Below are 23,415 nucleotides of genomic sequence, written 5' to 3' on the forward strand. Positions count from 1 at the left end.
TGAATTGCAGTTCTGACCTCGAGAAAATTAAAGATTGTAAAACTGTTCTGAAACCTCCATGTAACGGAAGTTTTAACATGCGAAGTTTCATATATCCAGTACGTATTATGCTTTTAATATGGGTTTTCATGGAAAGATCGGCCCTGGTGACCTTGTCTGGGGGACAAGTTCAGCCAGTCCAGGTTTTACCCTACTGCATGCATGGAAATGTAATTCTGATTTCCCCATCCAATTATGTAAGAGAAGTAAATCTCCATGACTGTTACTGGAATAAGCCCATGGCTGGCTCAGTTTGGCCTACTGGGCATGGAACTCTATGGTCACCCTAGTCAATGGTAATACAAGGATACAAAATCCTTAGTATATGATATGACCCCCCTTATAGTCTGATACTCTGGCACTGATGAATTCCCTCTTGTGGCTGGAAAACTGAGCAGGATCCTGAGCTCGGGGTGCCTGAGCTCCTGTCCTGGGAACTGGAGGCTCTTGTATCATCCCCGAGAAGTAGCAGCACCATGCCTACAGCAGACTCTTCAAGTGCGAGCTTTAAGCATGAGACTCATGTGCTCTGGATCTTTTGTCATACTCAAATGCATGCTTATAAATTGCCACTGGGACGGTCCCTTAACAGGCTGCTGTTATCCTAAAGGAATGAAGAAACGGTGAGGAGGAAAAGACAATTTAAGAAAAAAAACAAGCCTTTGTTACAGTCTACTCATGATGACCCTCTTTGAGCAGCTGAGAGACTGCACTAGGGCAACATAACTGCTATTACTACAGTCCTCCTTCAGCCCCTCGTGTTACAGTTACTAGTTTCATAACTGGAAGCTCCAGCACCAGTACTGGCAGCAAAAATTCCTTACAGTGGCACCCAATGTGGGGCCATGTGCACCATGAATTTGAATACTCTCTGATGGAATTATTATGTTTGGCATAGACTGGAAAGAGTTCACAAAGCCTAAACGCATTAAGATGCTAGGTCAGTATAACGACGAAGCTAAGTGCCTTGTGTTCACGGTGTCAAGCAGTCATGCTGAGGGACAGACAGAAGGGTGTTTGAGGAACCACGTCCAGTGATTAGAAGCTTAGAAGTAAATATCATCGCTACTACTGACAGCAGCTAATCAAGATTTTCCATTGGTGGGACTTTGGGAACCAGATGTAGGAGCTGAATCCCCCTATAGACAGCTTCTTTCTAGCGGGTGACAGACCTGTCTCATAGCCCATGTGCCTTCTCCCCACCCTGCAAGGAAGCTTTGGGGGGGGGGGGGTACTTACCTCGTAGATGGCAAAGCCAATGGTGTGCATGTCCTCCCCCATCTTCCTCTGCTTCCGACGGTTCTTCTGAATTAGGCCCACAAGGAAGGTGCAGCCCTCCTCGTTGTTGGTGGGATCATCATCGGCTTCATCTAGCTTGATCATGAACTGGGGGTTCATCCAGAACGTGTCTGAGGAAAGAAAGCTCATTGCACCCTAAAGTGTCTCAGGCCTCACATCACACAGCTGGCCGCATTCATTGCAACCCCATTTTTTAAAACCAAAAAAAGGCGGGGGGTGGGGGGAATAAAAATATCTTAAAAAATGAAGGCTAATTTATCAATGAAAAATAATTCAATAATGTTTTGTTTTTATTTTTTTTTTTATTTTGTGTTTGGTTTTTTTTTTAGGTGTCAGCAAGCCAGTTGGCGTGTTCAACTAACTTTGAACCGCCAGGTCTTTTCAATCATCCACCTTATTTTTCTTTAGTGTAACGTGCCAAAATGTGTCTAGTTCAAAAATCACATTTTTTTAAATAAAGCCGAAAAAGACCAATTTCCGATCCTGATGGTAACAAAGCCGACACGGCCGATGTTTCGCTTAAAAAGCTTCATCAGGGGTCTTATTAAGGAGAGATGGTTTCATGCATAAGTCGGACCAAACTGGCCTCGTTTATACTGCAAAACAAATGTCACAACAGCGATACCTTCAGTCGAACCTCAAGGGTCTCGGCATTTTAAGAAAAGAACTTTACTTTAATTAGTCAATTGTGACATTTGTTTTGCATATAAACGAGGCCAGTTTGGTCCAACTTTTGCATGAAACCATCTCTGGCTTGCTGACACCTAACAAAAAACAAACACAAAAATAAAAAAACAAAAAAACATTATTGAACTATTTTCATTGATAAATTAGCCTTCATTTTTTAAGATATTTTGGTTCTCCCCCCCTTTTTTGGTTTTGTTCATGTTTATATGGGTGACTTTGTTGGCTCCATTACATTGTAACCCCATTTTTTAGCCACAATACAAAAATAGCTTTAGTTTTAATATCTATAGCAATACAGATATATTTTTTTGTTTCTCCTTTGTCACCCCGAGCATCCCCTGCCACCTCACCCCAGACAGCATGCCCAAGTAGCTGCTGGCCTCCAGGGCTGGAGAGATGCCTACTTCGAGGCTTACAGTCAGCAGCATTGGTTGACCAGCAAGTGACCATCACATTTGTGGGCAGCCGCCTTCTCTCTCTCTCTCCCCAGGCTGAGCATACCACTGCAATGGCGCTTCCAGGTCTGAACGGCGCAGACAGACAGGGGGATCCAAACCTGGATTCACTACACTGCAACTAAGATACAGAGGGGGGAAAGTTTTGTTATGGTTTGATTATTTTCATTTTGGGATTTTTTTTTAATTCAGGTTTCGGTTCCTTTGCTATTTATTTTGGTTCGGTTCATTTACCAAACTGAAATAAATATAAAAAAAATGAAACGAAATGAAGTCTCCCCAGACGTCCCCAGGCCTCTCCATCCCACTGCCCCATGTAGGTGAGTCACAGTCAGGGCCTCCCTTCTGTGGGGTCTCCAACGTAAAAAGGGGCAGGAGTGATCCTCAGTTGCTCCTGCCCTGCCGGCCCCTGATGCAACAAAGGCACCAGAGCCAGTGTTTTACAGCTGTGAAGCAAAATGGTGCCGGTCTCAGGGCCAGCTGGCGCCACCGTGCATCAGGAGCCAGCGGCGCAGGAGCAACCGAGAATCACTCCTACCCCTTTCTACACCGAACATCCTGCAGAAGAGGCAGCTGGAGACCAGGGAGGCCCTGTTTCAGCTCTGGGGATGGGGGGTATGGCAAGGAGGTTTAGGGAGGCTCCTGTCATTTTATTTTTTTAAACAAATTGAAAATATCCCAAAATTTTCAGGTAAGTCGATTTTCGGTTCATTCCGTTTGTAACAAACCAAAAATCTACTTTTTGTTACAAAATGTGCATTCGTTTTAAACAAATACACATCTTTCCTCTTCAGTTCACTCAGCCCCCACCCCCGAGCCACAGAGAGTTCTAAACATATTTTAAAGTATCCTGTCCTCCTGCCGCAGGGGGAAGGGGACGTCCTCAACTTTCTCTCAAAAGAAAAGCAAACTCAAAGAATGCTTAAAAGCTTTACTTTTTTATGTTTCACTTTTACTCTTAGTCCCTTCTGATTTGGTCTGTGGCAGGAACTTTCACCAAGGGTGTTACTGCTTTTTGGAAACAGTCAAAAAGTAGAAGGAATTCATATAAGGGGAGCTAATAATAAAATACTGGTTGGAGCGATAATGACTGTACACGGACTGCAGCTCCTGATATTAACCACTGGAGGGCAGTGTTGTACTGCTAGGTATTTCACTCTGCTGTGGGCTTACAAGTAGAATGTCAGGTGGTGGCCATATCTGGTCCACTTGACTGCATGGAAATAAAGCCATTTAGACGGAAATGCAATAGTTATCCTGGCTATATTCAGCCTTTATCCAGCTAAATTCTAGCCGGCTAATAAGTTAGGGGGCTAGAATTTATCCTAAGTTAGGGACAGTTCAAGGGTGTAACTGGCAGGAGTTGAGTTAGCTGGCTAAGTTAACTTGCTAATTCCGATATTCAGTGTTAGTTGGGTGAGTTAGCCGGCTAATGGGCCGATACAGTAAAAATCGCGGGAGAGCGTCCCTAGCACCTCTTTTTTTTTGATAGGAGCGGTGGCTGTCAGCAAGTTTGACAGCCGACGCTCAATTTTTCCGGCATCGGTTCTCAAACCCGCTAACAGCCACGGGTTCGGAAACCGGACGCCAGCAAAATTGAGTCGGTTTTCAACCCTCAAGCAGCAGGCCCATTTTAAATTTTTTAAAAATTATTTTTAACTTTTTTTTAACTTTTGGGACCTCCGACTTAATATCGCCATGATATTAAGTCGGAGGGTGCACAGAAAAGCAGTTTTTACTGTTTTTCTGTGCATGTCCCTGGCGCGGGCAGAAATTATCGCCTACCTTTGGGTAGGCGATAATTTCTTAAAGTAAAATGTCAGCTTGGTTGCACATTTTACTTTCTGTATCGCGTGGGAATGACTAATAGGGCCATCAAAACATTTGCATGTTGCGGGTGCTAGTAGTCTCGGGGTGGGGGGGGGGGGGGGTTTGGACACGCATTTTCACGCACTATTACCCCTTACTGAATAAGGGGTAAAGCTAGCGCGTCAAAAACGCGCGTCCAAATGCCGGTGAGTCTGGTTGAGTCAGAGGTGTCCTACAGTTAGCTGGCTAATCAACAGGCCGATTCAGTAAGGGGTAATAGCGTCGAAAATGCGCGTCCAACCTCCCCAAACCTAATAGCGCCCGCAACATGCAAATGCATGTTGATGGTCCTATTAGGTATTCCTGCGCGATTCAGAAAGTAAAATGTGCAGCCAAGCTGCACATTTACTTTAAGAAATTAACGCCTACCCAAAGGTAGGCGTTAATTTCTGCCGGCACCGGGGAAGTGCACAGAAAAGCAGTAAAAACTGCTTTTCTGTGCACTCTCTGACTTAATATCATGGCGATATTAAGTCAGAGGTCCCGAAAGTTAAAAAAAAGTTAAAAAAAAAAAATTGAAATCGGCTCGCGGCTTGAAAACCGGACGCTCAATTTTGCCGGCGTCCGGTTTCCGAACCCATGGCTGTCAGCGGGTTTCAGAATCGCCGCCGGCAAAATTGAGCGTCGGCTGTCAAACCCGCTGACAGCCGCCGCTCCTGTCCAAAAAGAGGCGCTAAGGACGCGCTAGTGTCCCTAGCGCCTCTTTTTGCTGCGGGCTCTCATTTGAATATAGAATCGCGCGCACAGGAGAGTGGCCTGTGCGCGTGCTGGGACTTTTACTGTATCGGCCCGTAAGATAGCTGATTATATTCAATAGTGTGACTGCACTGTTCAATATGCCTCCAAAGTTAGCCAGATAAGTCGGACTGTGTCTGAATATATGTGAGACAGTGTGTTTTTTTCTTTGTACTTATTATAATGAATTATCTTTTTCCTTTGTGATTTTTGTATTTGTTTATCTCAATTTACTATATGTATCAGTTGGTTTGTTGCTTGTATGTTCTTTTGTAAAAATGTTAAATAGAAGGAAATATGCAGTTCTCTGTTAAACTATTTTTTTCAAATTATGCCAATAAAATAGTTCAATCAAACCATTTTAATGAAGTTAAGAAAAAAACTTTCTTCCTTTAAGCAGGAGGTTTAATTCTCCTGCTTTGGGAATGAATTGTACTGTGATCCCATCCTCCCACGGGATCGGGTGTCAGGGCGTTATCCCTCCCAGAGTGTGTACCGGGTTCTCATTCTCAACCACAGCGCCAAGCAAGGCCCCTCCCTGTTCAGCGCAAGGCTCAGACCCTGTGCTTGGTGTTGGTGTGAAAGAGAGAGAGAGGCTGCCTACGTCTAAGCTGATTTACAGCCCGTTGTCCCCACCGTTCTGCAGCACCATCGCATTTTGCCTCCTCTCCTGCAAATGTGTCCCAGACGGCGGGAAATAATCACAAAGCAGCAGGAGTGCCCGGCCTGGACTTCCACCTCAGCAGCAGCAGCGGCAGAACCATCCCCACTGCGGGCCGCAGGGGTCAGAACGCTCCCCGGGGCGAGTTTTCACATTAACACCAGCCCCTCTATTAACACGTGAGGCACGGCCTGCCTCCTCGCATCGGGGAACGGAAACGGCTTTCTACAGGACTCCTACTCCACCAAAGTGCATCGGTTAAGGCCATGCACGGTGCTGATTGCACCGCAGAAGTCATCAGGGTTTGCGATGAGACCCAGTGAGGGGCGGGTTAAAGGCATTGGGGGGAAGTGTGTGTGTGTGTGTGTGTGAGAATGAGTGTGTGTGTGTGAGTGTGTGTGAGTGTGTGTGTGTGTGTGAGAGATGTGTGTGAGAATAGTGTGTGTGTGTGTGAGAGTGTGTGTGTGAGAATAAGTGTGTGTGTGTGTGTGAGTGTGTGTGAGTGTGTGTGGTGGGGGACCATTCTCGAGCCCAGATTTTGCTTCTTATGCTGGCCGGGCGGAGGAGGCCGCAAAGTCCTTCACCCCCCCCCCCCCCCCCCATGGGAAGGGAGGTTAATCCCATCCTGGTCATCATATTACAGTGACACCTACTGGTCAAACTCGGGGTGGGGGGGGTGTGCGTCCCCCGGATCCGGGGGTGGCTGCCAATCTGGACTATCTCTGGGATGGATTGGGCTATGTGGAAGGAGGTTTTTCCCCCCATTTTTAGCTCCCGCTCTCCTTCCACGTAGGTGTGAGTTAAGGCTCACCAAAACCGGTAACCCAAAAGCCAGGAGAGCCTAATTAAAATAAAAAGGATCGCGATGTGAAGAAGCACAAGCTGTGTCTTACTGGGGTAATTTCTACAGCCGCCGGCAGTGGAGCCGCGCCGCCAGGTCCCATCAAACTTGCTCAAGCTCCACTTCATGTACTTGTCGCTCGCCAGGGTGTCTGGGGTGAGGTTGCAGATCTCCAGCCGGGAGTAATTTCGCAGAAAATCACTGAACGACATCCTGGGGGAGGGCAAAGGAGTTAACAGAATTGACTTGTCGCCGACCTCGCGCTGCAGCCTGGTACGCGCCCAGGCAGAGGCAGCGCGCTTTTATGACGGATGCATGCAGCGCACAGCCCCCCAGGAGCCGTCCTGGTCCTGCTGGGGACCCGGGTGCCGTTATTGGACCCAGACAAGGAATCTCCAGAGACACTCTGCGTAGGTTTTGGAGACCGCGTAGGAGGTCCCTGCTGAAGCTCAGCAGCAGCACCGCCTCTAGATAATCCTTCTGGTAGGGCCAATGAGGGCTACGAGACAACCTGCAAAGAGTCCAGGAAGGCACAGGAACAGGGTAAAGGCTCAGTGCAAGGCTCGGTGGATTCGCACGCTGGGAACACAAGGCTCTGCCATTTTCGCGGTGCCAGCTGCAGCCAACAGGAGCTAACGTCACTTCTGTCTGGTCTCACTGCTGTTGTTTTCCGATGCTATGCACACACCTAAGTACTTCTTGGCACTGGTGCCAAGGCGGCCACATTGCTGACTCTGATCTCTTCCTGTGCCCCCTCACTCCCTAAGGGTTCCAGTCCCGTCCCTGCCTCCGATCCCTTATCTCCCCTCAAGACCTCCTCCTGGGTATTCCCCCTCCCATGGGAATGGCTGTGGCTCCCACGTGGAAGCCTGGAAAAAAAAAAAAACGGAGCCACTGTGGTGCCTGTGAGCAGGAGCTGATACCGCTGCAAGAGAGGAGGTAGACGGAGGTGGCGAGAGATACGGGACTGGAGGTCCTTGGAGGTAGGGGGAAAGGGAGGGATGAAACTGGAAGTCTGGGAGCAGGAAGAGAAATATTGCTGCTTTCAGGATTTTGCCGTCCTAGACGTGAGCCAAGCAGGTCCGCATGCAAATCCAGGCCTGGCTGCCCCCACTCCACCGTAAGCCCAGATGAAGGAAATGATAAGCTGACTGCGCAGTATGTTCAGGAGGGCAGAGAATAATAAGAAGACCGTGGCCCCCAGAGCAGGACAGAAGATACTGAAAACCAAGCAAAGTACAAGAGCCATTCTGAAGCACCCGACCGTCGTCCGTGCTTTCAACCCGCACGCACTGGAGAAGCAGCTAATCTTACCAGAATTCTCCATCATCACATCTACTAATCAGCCGATCTCTCACGTCAGGGTCGACGCAGTTCCATTCCGCTGAGCTGCAAAGCAAAACGATACAATGTCCCCGGTTATGCCTGGGCGAATGGAGGGTGTCACACAACCGAGCTTTGCGGCGCAGAGCGGGGCAGCAGAATGATTAACTGGGGGAGGTGGGGGTCACGGCACTGCTCCGGGCATCAGGAGAGCTGCCAGGGGACTGCCTGTGCGACGCTGTCTCCCCTGCCTCGGGGCTCTATTGAGCAGAGCTCCGGGACGATGCACGGGAAAGCAAGCATACGTTTGCTTCTCTGATCCTTTTGAGCGGCTCCTCTACCATTTTCCCTGTCCTCCTGGGACCACGTCGGCGAGAATCAGCAGCAGTCCCCAGCGGGGCCCTCGTTGGAGCCCATCGCTGCAGTGACTGGGCTAAATGAGTTGGGAGCAAAATATCCCTGGGGCGCGGCGGATGAAGGCTTGTGGCGCTGATCCCAGCTCTGGTTCCAACAGAGGGGAAAGTACAAAGGAGCAGGAGGAAACTGCCAGGTCATTAAAAAAAAAAAAAAAAATCTTTAAAACGTCACTCAGTCCGAATGGTCCAAATTGCTGTGATGTCACGCATTGCTGTGATGTCACACCTTGCTATGATGTCAGACACAGAACATGACGGCAGATAAAGGTCACATGCAGCCCATCCGCATCTCTAGCTCGGCTTTATAGTCCCGTCCTCTCCCTCACGGAACCTTCTGGGCTATATCCCAGGCTTTTCTGAATTCAGAAACTGTCCCTTGTCTCCACCAGCTCCAAGGAGAGGCTGTTAACGCATGCACCACCCTCTCTGTAAAGAAATATTTCCTAAGATTACTCCTGAGTCTTTCACCCCTTTCACCCTCATCCCATTACCCCTCGCTCTACAGCCTCCTTTCCATAGCATGGAAACCTTGGAGATATTTAAATGTCTATCACATCTCCCCTCTCTTGCCTTTCCTTTAGGATATGCAAGCTTAGATCTAAGTCTGAATCCATATCCTATAAAATAAAGACCACTGACCATTTAGTAGCCACCCTCTGCTTATATCCTTCTGAAGGTGCGGTGACCAGTACTGTCCACAGTATTGTAAGTGAGGTCTCAACAGGGACCTGTACACGGGACATATCACCTCCCTTTGTCTGCGGACCATTCCTCTCCCTGTGCGGCCAAGCATCTTCCTGGCTTTTGCCACCTTGCGATCATCAGATACCATCACCCCCAGACCCTGCTCTTGTGCATTTTTAGCCTTAAATCTTAGCTGCTAGCCTCAGACTTCACTACTACTCCTGTGTCTAACTCTGCTGAAGATTTTGGCATCATCCGCAAATGGGCAAACCCCTTCCCGACGGCCCTTCCAGGAGAGCACCAACGAGAATGCACTCCGAGTCTCTTGCTGACATGGATGACCCCAGGAGCTTACGGAAAGTGTAAGGGAGCCACTTAAAGGATTTCAGAAACAACAGTAACATCTTTAGCCTAACATTTCCTTACTGAACCAGCAGCAGACATTACAAATTGCATTTCCTTTACATTTTGCATTTCAACTTCTTAATTTTTAGCCCACCCCTCCCCCACCCAGAGCTAAGCAACCACCCCCCCCCCCCCCCCAGCCAGAGTAAAGAAGAACAGAGCCAAGGTAAACCAGAAACCCTCTCGTGTAATCACGTTCAACCTCAGTTCACTTCCCTGGCAGGGACACCAGGCCTCCATCTCTCACATTTTAAAGCGAGATCTAAGAATCACTGCTCGCCCTCTGCACGGAGCGCGCGGCCTTCTTTTAACGTTGGCTCACCTGTCGCTCCACGCTCCAGTCCACTCCACCTCCCCCCAGGGATTTGCGGATCCGGATCAGCCGTTCCTGCAGGCCCCTGTAGTCCACCTGGTGTGAGGCAAGAGGGTGAAAAGGGTCAGCGGTCAAGTGCGGCTCAGCACCCCGTTAAGAGAGAAGACATGGGGGGGGGTGACAGCCTGGGGGTGCAGCCAACGCCCGGCGGCAGCGCTCCTGTGTGCTGCCCTGCGGAGGGACCTGGGGGGCTTCAGATCCGGGGTGCGGGTCTTCCACTCCCTGGGTCAGCTGGGGCTGGGGATAGTGGGGGGGGGGGGGGGGGCGGTCCTTACAACATGGCGACCTCTAACTCCAGGATCGTTGCCTCGGTTGACTGGGTTGGGGGAAGCCGCTCTCTTTTCCCCGTCTTAACCCTTCCCCACTTTACTCACTCCTATCCTCTTCCCTTTGCCTTCCATCCCCTCTCATCTTCCCTATCCTCCCCTCTCACTTCATCCACAACCCCTTCCCTCTCCCTCAGCCCTCCTCCCTCGCCCTCTTTTTCTCTTTTCGCCGGTTAGTTTAAATGGGCGAGATTTAGCTCTGCTCCGGCCGTCCCTGCTCCCTCCCCCTTCCCGGCGGCAGAGGGGACGGGCTCAGGCTGTTTCTCGGCGCAGCGGCTTCGTCCGCCCTTTCCTCCTCCCCTCTGTGAACACCCTGGACCGATCTCTCTTCCATGCACGTAAGTCAGCTCAGAGCTGCTCTCTACTGAGCATTTGCGGGTCGTCGGTCAGAGCCCATTTATATTGTTGATATTATATATATATATATAAATATAGGCATACACATTACACCAGACTATTTTTACACAAGCCCTGTGAGGAAAGTTAGAGCCCTAATGTGTCCCTCTGGGGGGCGCTGTACCTCCTCGGCTGCCGTGACGGAGTAGGCGTTGCCCTTTCACCAGCTTCTGGAAGGTGACAGCCTCTGTGTCAGCTGCACTGGTGATCTGTCATCATACACAGACAAAAACACATTCAGTCACTTTACAAATCTTCCAGATCCTCTGCTTTGTACTTACAAGCTTGTGCAAAGCTTAGCTTGCTATAGATTTCCTTATCCTGAAGCATCTTAAAGGTTTCAACTCTAAGGCCTAGTCTGGTCCTGTCTTGACTGTCCAGAAAAGTCATCACAGCTCATCTGTTCACATAATTTTCTCATGTGTTATCAAACAGGTGATCAGCGCACGGCTGTGGTGGCTTTGCTGGGAGTGCAGTAACAGCAGAGCTGTGCCATGTGTAATACCATGAGGACCACATATGCGAGACAAAGACTCTGGAAGTCAAACCTGTGCAGCACATGGACCATGCGGACCAAGTCATACATGGGCTGTACATATGTGTCACATGTCCATGCATCGCCATGGATTAAACACCTGGCCCGTGTCTTCACGGTGCACACAACCTAATGCAGGTCTCCGGGGATCCACAGGCCAAACGTGTACCATGGCTGTCTGTGGACAAAGACACCGTGGCCAAGTTTCTCAGTGGATGCTCATGCCCAGCTCAATGTTTCCGTGGACCAAGTCTGAACATCACAAATAGCACTAGGAGATGAATGACCTTACGTCAATAGAGCAGCCTAGGAGGGAGCCCGTCTGAAGAGCCTTCTGGATGATCTTGAACAGGTTAGGCGGGGCTTTCTTCAGCTCGTACCACTCGGCAATGCCACCGGTGAAGTCCTCAAAGCCTTCAGTGGTTGAACCTCCAGACAGAGCTTCATAGGAGCCGTTCAGCCTGCACAGGATGACATTCCAGCTTCAACAGACAGGGACCTCGAGAGGGAAGTCAGCTTTCCTGCAACTACCTGACCTGGCCAAACATTATTCCACATCCTCCAAAATGCACTAACATTGCATACATGACACGGAAGTACTAAGGATGGGTGGAAAGTCAGTTCTTTGCCTTGAGAATATTTTCACAGAATTCATAAACTTCCGCCATAGATCTAAGAATTTTAACAGCAAAATTCTTAGAGGCCCTAAAACTCTTTGGGGGTAAGAATTCTTCACTTCCTGATAAGAGACTGAGGAAGACTCACAGCATTTGTAAGTCTCAATGAGGTATAGCTACAGAGATATAAAAATGGACTAGACAAAGAAAAAAAAAAAGAAGAAAGATGCAAAGAAAATGGATTCCACCCAATGAGATCCTTGAGAGCATTATGGGATCTCTGCATTTATCCCACAAATGCTCAGGGGGTCTCTTCATTAGTTAAAACATTCGCACCTTGGTTTTAAAGTTAAAGCTCCCACTCCAATTTTGATGTTTCTAGCCAATCGATGTATTTAGGGCCAAGCGTGTTTCTAGTTGCTTCTCTGGGATGAGCGTAATTTTCAGTCGGGTGTGAAGTCTGCGGCGTCCTTCTGCCACAGACTTTGCGCTCATTTTGAAAGCAAAAGTGCATGCATTACGTTTGCACCTGGCTAACGTGTGCCGGTAGTTTCCCGGGTAAAAAGGTTACATGCATATTTATTTATTTATTTCAGATTTTTTTTTATATGCCGGTATTAGTGTGCAAACATCATACCAGTTTACATTACAACTGAAAGATTGAACTACAATGAACAGGGGACTCGGTGCTCCAGAACATCTCTCTGATATGCAGGGTAAAATGCATGTATGCAAGGAGTAGGCAGATATTATTCCCCTGCATTTCAGGCAGGCAATTTTGCAAGATGGCATTTATGGGGATACATTTTAAAGTGACCCTCCCTATGTCCAATCAGATTGAAACCTGGTAAATCTGTAACATCTAAACAGAAGGAAGTCTGCACCGTACGTGCTCACTTACTTGGCGTAGGCTTTCTCCAGCAGGAGCGCTCCAGAACTCGCTACCTTCTGCCGAGTGACGAAGACCAGCTCGCCATTTTTCGTGGGCAGTCTGTCGTCGACGACAACGTCCACCCACTGCCCGAACTGCCAGAACTGGAAGAAAGAAGGCAGAGGAACCTGGTTAAATCGAGAGCATCGCCACTGAGGCGCAAGACCACGCCAGGCTCGAGAGCAGGATCTCTAGATCAGCACGCCTGCTGTGCCCATACACCAGCGATGGGGCACCTCGCTGAGCTCAGACGCGATAACGTAACAAACGTCCGCCCTTAGTAAAAGCATCAGAGGGGACTTCATTTTTACTGAGGCTTGGATGGCGGCAAAGTGTAACAGGCGGGCCCTACATTATAGGCCCCTACGTAGAAAGGGGAAGGAGGGAGAATTAAAATGCACTCTCTGGAGGACAAAAGAGACACGGGAAGATAGGACAAAAAGATCCCAACATTTAGCAGACTTCCAGAACGTGCAAATTTCCACAAGAAAAGGGCAAGGGCAAGAGAAGGTGATACGAAGTTGGGAGGGAGGGAAGCTGAGAGGATGCGTCAGGAAATCCTTCTTTCCAGAGAGGGAGTAGATACCGGGAACAGCCGAGCAGCAGACACAGTGTAAAGAAAAAAACCCCACGACAGAATGAAAGCACGCTCGGGAAGGAACAGAGGTGAGGAGAGGTTGAGTAAAAGGAAAGAGGGGTGAGGATCCTGGGTGTGGTTTAGGTATGGAAACGTCTATGCCCATCTCCCCAGGAGAGGACCAAAGAGGAAAAAACAAGAAAACTGAACTAGATCATGAGTGTCATCATGCAGGCGGTCAACCTCGCACATCTGACAGCTGGGAGATGTCCTTCGCTAGGAGGGTGTTAGGTGGGGGACAATCGGGCAGGCAGACTGGCTAGGCCATTTGGTCCTTATCTGCTGCCGTCTGGCCTACCATGTCAGGGGGTGGGCGACTCTCGTCCTCGGGGTTCCTGAGCAGTCAGGCTTTCAGGACATCCCCCGAGAGCACGCATGAGCGGATGTGAATACACACTGCCTCAGCTGATCCACTGCGTGCACATTCACGAGGGTTATCCTGAAAACCTGACCAGTCAGGGGCCCACCCCTGCACGAGGTTTTTCTGTTCTGCAAGAGGCACCTACTTGGTTACGACGTGGACTGTAAGATTTGCGGCATGGGTTTACGGGTTATTTAGAACTGGTGAGATTGTGATCCCTGATCACCTTCTTGGAGTCATGGATTTTTTTACCCCAGGAATATTATTGGCTTCAGTTCCGCGGGACTGCTGTGCCTTCCCCAGCAGCATCACTAACTCATAATTGAGCAATCTAACGAGGGCAAGCCCTAGGTAGGTCCAGGACCGGGGGGGGGGAGGGGGGGGGTGCTGGTGCGAGCTGAGAAATGGAGGGAAGGGGGTGCGGGGCCAGAGCAAGTGGAAGGGAAAGGGGAAACTGCCATTTTTTTACTCCCCTTTGTGTAAAACAATGGGGGCCCCCCCCCCATACCCCAGCCCACCTTCTGGACACCCCACTGCACTTATTATCAGCCCTGGTGGTGTCACAGGGGCCCGGAGCACCCCCTAGGCGCTGACTCTGCCTTTGCCCCTATCACATGAATGGGGGCACTGAGGACCCCACCACACCACCAGGGCTAAAGCGGTAAGTGCAGGGGGCATCGGAAGGGTGGGCTGTGGCGGGGGGGTGGAGGGAGCCGGCCTGCGTGGGGAGGGGCGGGGCACATTTTTTACTCAAGAGGGAGAGGGTTGGGGGGCATGGCCATTCTGGAAATTTTAACTTAAAAAAATCTTCTTTTTCCCTGTGGCTGCCTAAGGGGTCTGTGGAGACCCCCCGGGGTTTTTTTTTCCCCGCACTTTGGGTAGGGGATTTCTTTGATGCACGGCAGTCCCCTACCCCTGGGGCCCACCACGGTGCATTATTTCTGGGCCCTTTTACTGCCGGGGGAAAAATACCGCGGGATTCACCGAGAAGTAGCGCCAGGAACTGCTGCTCTGTTAAGCCCTGCAGCATCTTCCCCTCCGGGTAAAAACGCAGCGACTAAGCAAATGAGACCCTGACCTTTGTACCTGAGGCAGAAAAAGGTCACTGGGAGCGGCAGCGGGCGTTGAGCCCTGGCTTCCCTGCCCCTTGCTCCTCACTACTGGGCCACGGCAGATCACACGTCCCGTAGGATGGAGCTTCCTTCCTGCCGCCCTCAGATCACACGTCCCGTAGGATGGAGCTTCCTTCCTGCCGCCCACAGATCACACGTCCCGTAGGATGGAGCTTCCTTCCTGCCGCCCACAGATCACACGTCCCGTAGGACGGAGCTTCTTCCTGCCGCCCTCAGATCACACGTCCCGTAGGATGGAGCTTCCTTCCTGCCGCCCTCAGATCACACGTCCCGTAGGATGGAGCTTCCTTCCTGCCGCCCACAGATCACACGTCCCGTAGGATGGAGCTTCCTTCCTGCCGCCCACAGATCACACGTCCCGTAGGACGAGCTTCCTTCCTGCCGCTCACAGATCACACGTCCCGTAGGATGGAGCTTCCTTCCGGCCGCCCTCAGATCACACGTCCCGTAGGATGGAGCTTCCTTCCTGCCGCCCTCAGATCACACCTCCCGTAGGATGGAGCTTCCTTCCTGCCGCCATCAGATCACACGTCCCGTAGGATGGAGCTTCCTTCCTGCCGCCCTCAAGATCACACGTCCCGTAGGATGGAGCTTCCTTCCTGCCGCCCACAGATCACACGTCCCGTAGGACGGAGCTTCCTTCCTGCCGCCCACAGTTCTTCAAGCGCTGCCCAGTTTGGCTCGGGCAGTTTGCGGGTTGTGGAGAATCCTTATCTTGTTGTCCAGGCCGCCATCACCATCAGTTCGGTTCTTTATTCAGTTATTTGCCCGTCGGTTTTTGCCTGCTCCTTTGGGCTCCCAGCTCACATGGAGATGACCTCTACTGCACTGCACCTATCCAGTGCTTTTAACCCCCCACCCCGGCTTTTATCATTTTCCACTATTTTTCCTCTCCATCTCCCCCCCCCCCTCAGGCGAGATGCCCGGGAGACTATGGGGAGCCTTCGCCCTGCTGAACCTCCTCTGACGCACACCCTCGGTGCCGCTCTCTGGCTGGCAGAGGGTGCTGGGCTGGTGGCAGCCCATCCTGCCTCCTTCCCCAGTTCCCAGCGCCTCAGCTCCGTCTTGCACCGAGGCCAGCGCAACAGATTCAAACCCAGATCGCTACAGCCGGAGCTACAGGGCCGGAGCCCTTTTATCTCCGGTTATAGACACAAGCCCGTGCACCTTAAGACTGGCCAACAGCTGCTGCTGCCCGATACTTCTGCAGTACCTCCTGCCCTGGTTGGCCAGAGGAGCACAAGCCCAGGTTTAGGAACTGGACCCAGATCTCCCACAGTGCAATTTACAGCACTGCCTCAGACTCATTGGGTTGGCTCCCATTTATTAGAAAATCATTCTTAAGAACATAAGAAATTGCCCGTACTGGGTCAGACCAAGGGTCCATCAAGCCCAGCTTCCTGTTTCCAACAGTGGCCAATCCAGGCTACAAGCACCTGGCAAGTAACCAAAAACTAAGTCTACCCCATGCTACTGGTGCTAGTAATAGCAGTGGCTATCCCCTAAGTCACCTTGACTAATAGCGTTTATGGACTTCTCCTCCAGGAACCTATCCAAATCTTTTTTAAACCCAGTTACACCAACTGCATTAGCCACATCCTCCGGCAATGAATTCCAGAGCTTAACTGTGCGTTGAGTGAAAAATAATTTTCTCTGATTTGTTTTAAATGTGCTACTTGCTAACTACAGCATTACTATTCTTCCCAACAGGGAAAAGCAATGGTCCAGTGGCTGTGAATCACGGAAACCACTTGTCCCACTGTCACTCCTAGTGACCTTGATTGAGCAAGTCACTTCATTTCCCATTGCCTCAGGTACCTACTTAAACTGTAAGCTTTCTGGAGCATGACAGGAAAAGGAAGCGAGAAACAACCGGAGGGAAAGGCCTGGATTAGGGAGCAGTGCTCTGTTTGCTCCAGGCCCTCCTCCTCCCCCCTCCTGTTCCCTGCAGCTGCTTCTCTGCTGCCTGAGATTCAGACACTGACCCACAGAGGCATGGAGCAGAGAGCCCTGTGTACTGGTGCCATCCCCCAGACTGCTGCTCTCTAGGTGATCGATCCGCATGCCTAATGGAAGAGTTGGCACTGATCTATTCTGCAGTAAAATAAAAGCAGCGTGAACATCTTGGCCACACACAAAGAAAAATGAACATGCTTTTTTGATGGGATAGAAATGCAGAGACTGTCAACTCATTAGCTAGACCATCTCAAAGGAAAACAGAAATATCAGGAATTGGTTTTTTTTTTGTGCAAGATAATGATATCTGGTATGTTCAGGTTTAGGTTAAGCATTGGAGAGACCGCACCTTGAATACTGTGTACAGTTCTGGTCGCCGCATCTCAAAAAAGATATAATTGCGATGGAGAAGGTACAGAGAAGGGCGACCAAAATGATAAGGGGAATGGAACAGCTCCCCTATGAGGAAAGGCTGAAGAGGTTAGGACTTTTCAGCTTGGAGAAGAGACAGCTGAGGGGGGATATGATCGAGGTCTATAAAATCATGAGAGGACTAGAACAGGTAAATGTGAATTTTGAAATTTGTTTGTATGGTGAATAGTTAGAGAAAAACACCACAAAATGAGCGGAGGACAAAACACACCAAGGGAAGGTCCAAACAATATATGAAAAGGTGTGTCAGGGCAAGTAGATCATCAACAGGCCCGAAAACCGTGATAAACTAGAAGCAGTCTTTTATTCATTCAAACCCTGTAGTTGTCAGGCAGACATATATTTCTTGTGCATACTAATAAAGCAGGGTTTATTTAAATGTATTAGTCCCCCGCACAAGGCTGGATAACTTAAAAACATAACTGGTTATACCCAAACAGAGCTGATTAGGTTTTTAAGTCACCTGGATACATGTAGCTGGATAACGTTAGGCGAGTACAATCACAGGGACGTTTATCCCGCTGAATATCCAGGGCAGCTTCTCCTTTATCCGGATAACGCTGACTTACTGAACATGGACCTCTCTAGGTTCAATTACGCGTTTTTATACGATTGTTCTGGAAGGGAGGGTGGTAAAGTCAGAATCTCAGAGGAGGGGCTGGCCTAAGGGTCTAAACGTTAGTAGGGGAAGGGCACAAGGCTGAGCAATTCCCTAAGGAGCCTTAATAACCTTGCACCAGCCCTAAACAGGATCAAGTGCTTCAAACCATTGGTGAACTCGTTGCAGCCGAAACAACTGCTCCAGCGGGTCTCTCATGTTATCTGCCTTCATAAAGCAAGGGCATCTCTCGACTTCGAGAGAACGCAGGGAACGGCTGGGATCTGCGTCCCTCAGCACTCGTCCAGCTAACGTGCAGCGGGACTGGAAATCCAGAAGCCGGGGTTCTCGTATCTGCACCAGTCCCCTTCACCAGAAGGGAGTTCAGTCTCCTCCTGCAAGACTCCCATCCACCACACTCCTCCTTTCTTGGCTAGAAATGACAGGGATTTAAATTGCAAAATAACAGAACTGACAGAGTCCTTCTCCTCTTCTCTGTGTGCTTATCACCGGCATAGGAAGATTGTACCAATCTGCAGAGGTTTACCACCACAGGCTTGAAACACGCGAAACCCTGAAATGGGAGGCCGCAAGAGGTCAAAAACAATTGTTTTACAATACCCAAATCAGAACTGGGAAAGCCCTAAACCAGTAGCAAAACAGATTAGTAATGCAGAGACATGCATGAGTAATTCCAGCTCCTGTCTCTTCCCTGGCATTTACCTGGAAGTGGAAGATCCCCGCATAGTTCTCTTCGAAGCTCTGATCTTTGGGAACGACACGCGACAAAATCTGCTCGTTCAAGGTAAGCGATGCAATGGCCGCCAGAAGCCAGCAGTCACCTAGCGAGACACAAATAGAAGTTCCCCCGTTAGCTGAGAATACCGGGTGCGGGTGCAGTCTGAAAGGGTGAGAGGCATCGGAAGGGCCACTGGAGAGGAGGACGGCTGTGAACGCTTCCCAGTTTTCGGTTCCACTTTAACCCATGTGATATCTGAGGGGCCCTGAGCGATTCAGATCGATTTCTCTGATGAAAACATTTCCTTCTGCTCGTGGTGGAAAAAGAGAAGGAATTTAGCTGGAGCGTTCTCATGCTACAGGAATGAACGTCTCCTCTAAGCAGACATCTGCCAACGCGGCATTCCTGGATATTTTAACAGTAAAAATGCCGGCGTTTTCTGATTTGGGGGGCCTGTTCCCTGGAGGGGGTACCTCAGCTAGTAAACCCCTGTGGGAAAAATGACTGAGCTTAGCTGCCCCCGCCTGAACAGCTGTCGGCCCCCCCCCAAATAGAGAAAACCTCCTGGGGGTCTGGTGAGCCCCTCCCCCCATTCCACCCCCCTCAAGCCAGATCTAGTGAATGAAAAGTTTAAAAAAAGAGTAGCGGCACAGGCTCCTCCCCTGCCTCCCAAATCCCACCCCTTTTTAAAAATTCCTCCCCCCCTCAGACCTCCGACTACCATCCCACAACCTAGCCCTCCACCTGAACTCCCCCCACCCCCCTTGCCATACCTTTTAAATCCCCGGTGGGCTAGTGGGGCCCGCAGTACCCCCAGGCAGCCTGTTTTCTCAAGAAAACATTTGCATGCATAGCAGCTCATTACTAAATAAATCTTCTGCAAACAAAACACGGCTTGCCTGAAATATCGCAAGCCAGGTTATCTTCAGGAAGGTTAGCTACGTCTCAACTTTCCCCGGCAGCATCAGGACTGTAATGTGCATCCTGCTGCTCCTGGGCCTGTCCTTAAAGGGCCCGAGCGGCAAAATTACGTGAACCAGGCCCCATTCACTTGGGAAACATAATATATTTCACACAACATGAAGTGGTAGCTATGGCCTTTCTACCCTTCACGTCAATGCACGATTACTGTCTGAGGGACCGATGCGATAAGACACCCGTTGAACACGGGCACTCGTACTGGGCGCTCGTTCTCCTAACGCACCCGCAGCCACCTCCCCTGGGCACCCCATGCAGTATTTAAACGCAGGGGCTGCACTAGGGGAGAATTGTGCATCCCTAGTGCTCAAATGCATCGGGCGCCCACAATTGCAACGGGCGTCGGATTTTAACGAGCTCCTTCTGGCAGATTTTGCTGAGGTTGCTGGAGATGCCCATTAAATTGTGCATCCAGACGTTTTGAGGGTTGTTTTTTTTTAAATCAAGCCAATATGCATTTGTTTTTCAACACTGCAAGCAGCAAATGTAAGTGTCACAATGATACTAAGTAGGAGGAACCACAGAGGACCGTATTGTTTCAAATTTCTCACGCGCCTCTGACTCGTGGCTTGACTTTATGCCACCTCCGGGGCAGGGGTTAAATTTGCAGCGTTAAAAAGTGCGCGCTGGGCGCCCAGGGATTTTCCGCTTCGGGGGGTAATAGTTAATAGCCTCACCTACATGGAATTTACCTGCGATTGGTGCGATCGGCTGCGCGTTTGTTTCAGCGCATGTTTTGGATGCGCCAATCTCCTTATTGCGTCGGGTGCTAGTTTAGCCCCTGTACGCCAGGCTGGGCGCACCATGTTCCTGCGCTTGTGATGTGGGGAGAAGGACACCACCCTCATTAATCCACCTCTGATCCAGGACAGACGCAAGGGGGGTTCCATTCCTCTGGGCCCTCGGGTTCTGCTTAGGTGCCTAAGGGGTGATATCTGCCCTAAGCACGGGGCCCTTCTCTTCTCCGGCTGCAGCTTGGAAGGATTTCGTGCTCTAATGGGTTTTCAGATCAGTAACTTTAAAAGGAGAGAGCTTGGAGAAATTCGCAGCTTCCTGAAGGATCACGAGATCTCTGCCTGAAAAGCCAGTCTTGTGCGGCTGAATACATCCGGATACGTTTAAAGTTAGCCGGAGAAGCAGGTCTAAAGTTAGCTGGATACCTTAGCCAGGTAAGTTCGAGTATCGTAACTTATCTGGTTAAATTACCCAGATAATTAGCCCCGTAACACCATTTTTTTTTTATCCTGCTGGATATTATCTGCTTAATGATTTATCCGGCTACAATCTAACCAGAGAAGTGGCTGAATATACCAAACCTTTAAGTTATCCATCTAAATGGCTTTTGAATATCTTGTCTAAATCTGCCTGGCAACAAGCACCAAAGGTCAGGCAAGATGCTCATGTGTCCAAGGCCTCAGCTAAAAAGAGAGTTGCATCTTTACAGAGACACTGACAGACAGCACAGAAGGAACAGATCCAAAAGAGGAACCAGTGTGTGCCAGCCTGACAACAGAGAGCAGGAAGCAGTTTGCCCGGGCACCGAGGTGAAATACAGAGCCAGAGCTGGGACATTTGTGGTCAGAAGGGGGAGGGGGCGATACTGGAGTTAGGAAGTGTATCTCAGTGCCATTTCTAGGTGCATGGTACATGACAAGTTACAAGAGGTCTGGGTAACGCAAGACGGAGGAGTGGGGGAATGGAGGGGTATGGAGCCTATAGCAAGAATACTGTATATAAGAAAGAGATGTAATAGTTAGCGCTCAGAGTTTGGAGAGCAGGCAGACACTGCACTCTGTGTAACTGTTCTCTTTCCTTCCACCAATACCTTGTAAACCAAAGACAAATTTTCCTTACAATAAAGATTTCATTATTGGCCATACTTGGTTCTCTTGTGTATTGGTGCTAAACACACAATCTACCCTTACGTTTTTAACACAGATTTCTTGGTACACTGTTAGTACATATGCCCCAGAGAGACCAGTGGGCTAGTGTCACTTCCTTTGCTGGCTTAGCACTCTATCGCGTTGTGACCAATGGAATGGCATCACGCTTTTGACTGGAATGGTGCCCTCTCATATTGTGACTGATGGGATGGAGACATTTCCTTTGTCTGGTGAGGGTGCCCAATCACATTGTGACCAACAGGATGGTGTTCACTTCTTTGCCTGAAATTGTGCCCTATCATGCTGTGACTGATAAGATGGTGTTAATCTTTTGCCTGGAATGGTGCCCTATCATATTGTTACTGATGGGATGGTGTCACTCCTTTGCCTGAAATTGTGCCCTATCATGCTGTGACTGATAAGATGGTGTCACATTTTTTCCTGAAATGTTGTCCTATAATGTTGTGACTGAAGGGATGGTATCATTCCTTTGCCTGGATTAGCACCATATCATGTTGAGACCAGTGGGCTAGTGTCACTTCCTTTGCTGGCTTAGCACTCTATCGCGTTGTGACCAATGGAATGGCATCACGCTTTTGACTGGAATGGTGCCCTCTCATATATTGACTGATGGGATGGAGACATTTCCTTTGTCTGGTGAGGGTGCCCAATCACATTGTGACCAACAGGATGGTGTTCACTTCTTTGCCTGAAATTGTGCCCTATCATGCTGTGACTGATAAGATGGTGTTAATCTTTTGCCTGGAATGGTGCCCTATCATATTGTTACTGATGGGATGGTGTCACTCCTTTGCCTGAAATTGTGCCCTATCATGCTGTGACTGATAAGATGGTGTCACATTTTTTCCTGAAATGTTGTCCTATAATGTTGTGACTGAAGGGATGGTATCATTCCTTTGCCTGGATTAGCACCATATCATGTTGAGACCAATGGGATAGTGTCACTTCTTTGTCTGAAATGATGCCCTATCATGCTATTACTGATTGGATGGTGTCACTCCTTTGTCTGAAATAGTACCCTATCCTGTTGTGACCGATGGGATGGTGTCTCTCTTTTGCCTGGAAAGGTGCCCTATCATGTTGAGACCGATGGGATGGTGTCAATCCTTTATCTGGAATGGTGCCCTATCGTGTTGTGACCGATGGGATGGTGTCAATCCTTTATCTGGAATGGTGCCCTATCGTGTTGTGACCGATGGGATGGTGTCACTCCTTTATCTGGAATGGTGCCCTATCATGTTATGACTGATGGGATGGTATCACTCCTTTATCTGGAATGGTGCCCTATCATGTTGTGACTGATTGGCTGGTATCACTCCTTTGCCTGGAATGGTGCCCTATCATGCTGTGACCAATGGGATGGTGTCACTCCTTTATCTGGAATGGTGCCCTATCGTGTTGTGACCAATGGGATGGTGTCACTCCTTTATCTGGAATGGTGCCCTATCATGTTATGACTGATGAGATGGTGTCACTCTTTTATCTGGAATGGTGCCCTATCATGTTATGAATGACAGGATGGTGTCACTCCTTTATCTGGAATGGTGCCCTATCATGTCGTGACCGATGGGATGTTGTCACTCCTTTATCTGGAATGGTGCCCTATCATGTCGTGACCGATGGGATGTTGTTACTCCTTTATCTGGAATGGTGCCCTATCATGTTGTGACTGATGGGAAGGTGTTAATCCTTTGCCTGGAATGGTGCCCTATCATGTTGTGACCGATGGGATGGTGTCACTCCTTTGCCTGGAATGGTGCCCTATCATGTTGTGACCGATGGGATGGTGTCACTCCTTTGCCTGGAATGGTGCCCTATCATGTTGTGACTGATGGGATGGTGTCACTCCTTTATCTGGAATGGTGCCCTATCATGTTGTGACTGATGGGATGGTGTCATTCCTTTGTCTGGAATGGTGCCCTATCATGTTGTGACTGATGGGATGGTGTCACTCCTTTATCTGGAATGGTGCCCTATCATGTCGTGACCGAAGGGATGTTGTTACTCCTTTATCTGGAATGGTGCCCTATCATGTTGTGACTGATGGGAAGGTGTTAATCCTTTGCCTGGAATGGTGCCCTATTG

The 23,415-nt window shown here is 49.5% G+C and overlaps 1 pseudogene; it reads right to left on the minus strand.

Annotated features, from left to right (window-relative positions):
- Window positions 1-23,415, minus strand: part of LOC115082391 — a 98,424-nt pseudogene that overhangs the window by 24,019 nt on the left and 50,990 nt on the right.

Source organism: Rhinatrema bivittatum, unplaced genomic scaffold (genome assembly GCF_901001135.1).
Source record: "Rhinatrema bivittatum unplaced genomic scaffold, aRhiBiv1.1, whole genome shotgun sequence".
NCBI lineage: Eukaryota > Metazoa > Chordata > Amphibia > Gymnophiona > Rhinatrematidae > Rhinatrema > Rhinatrema bivittatum.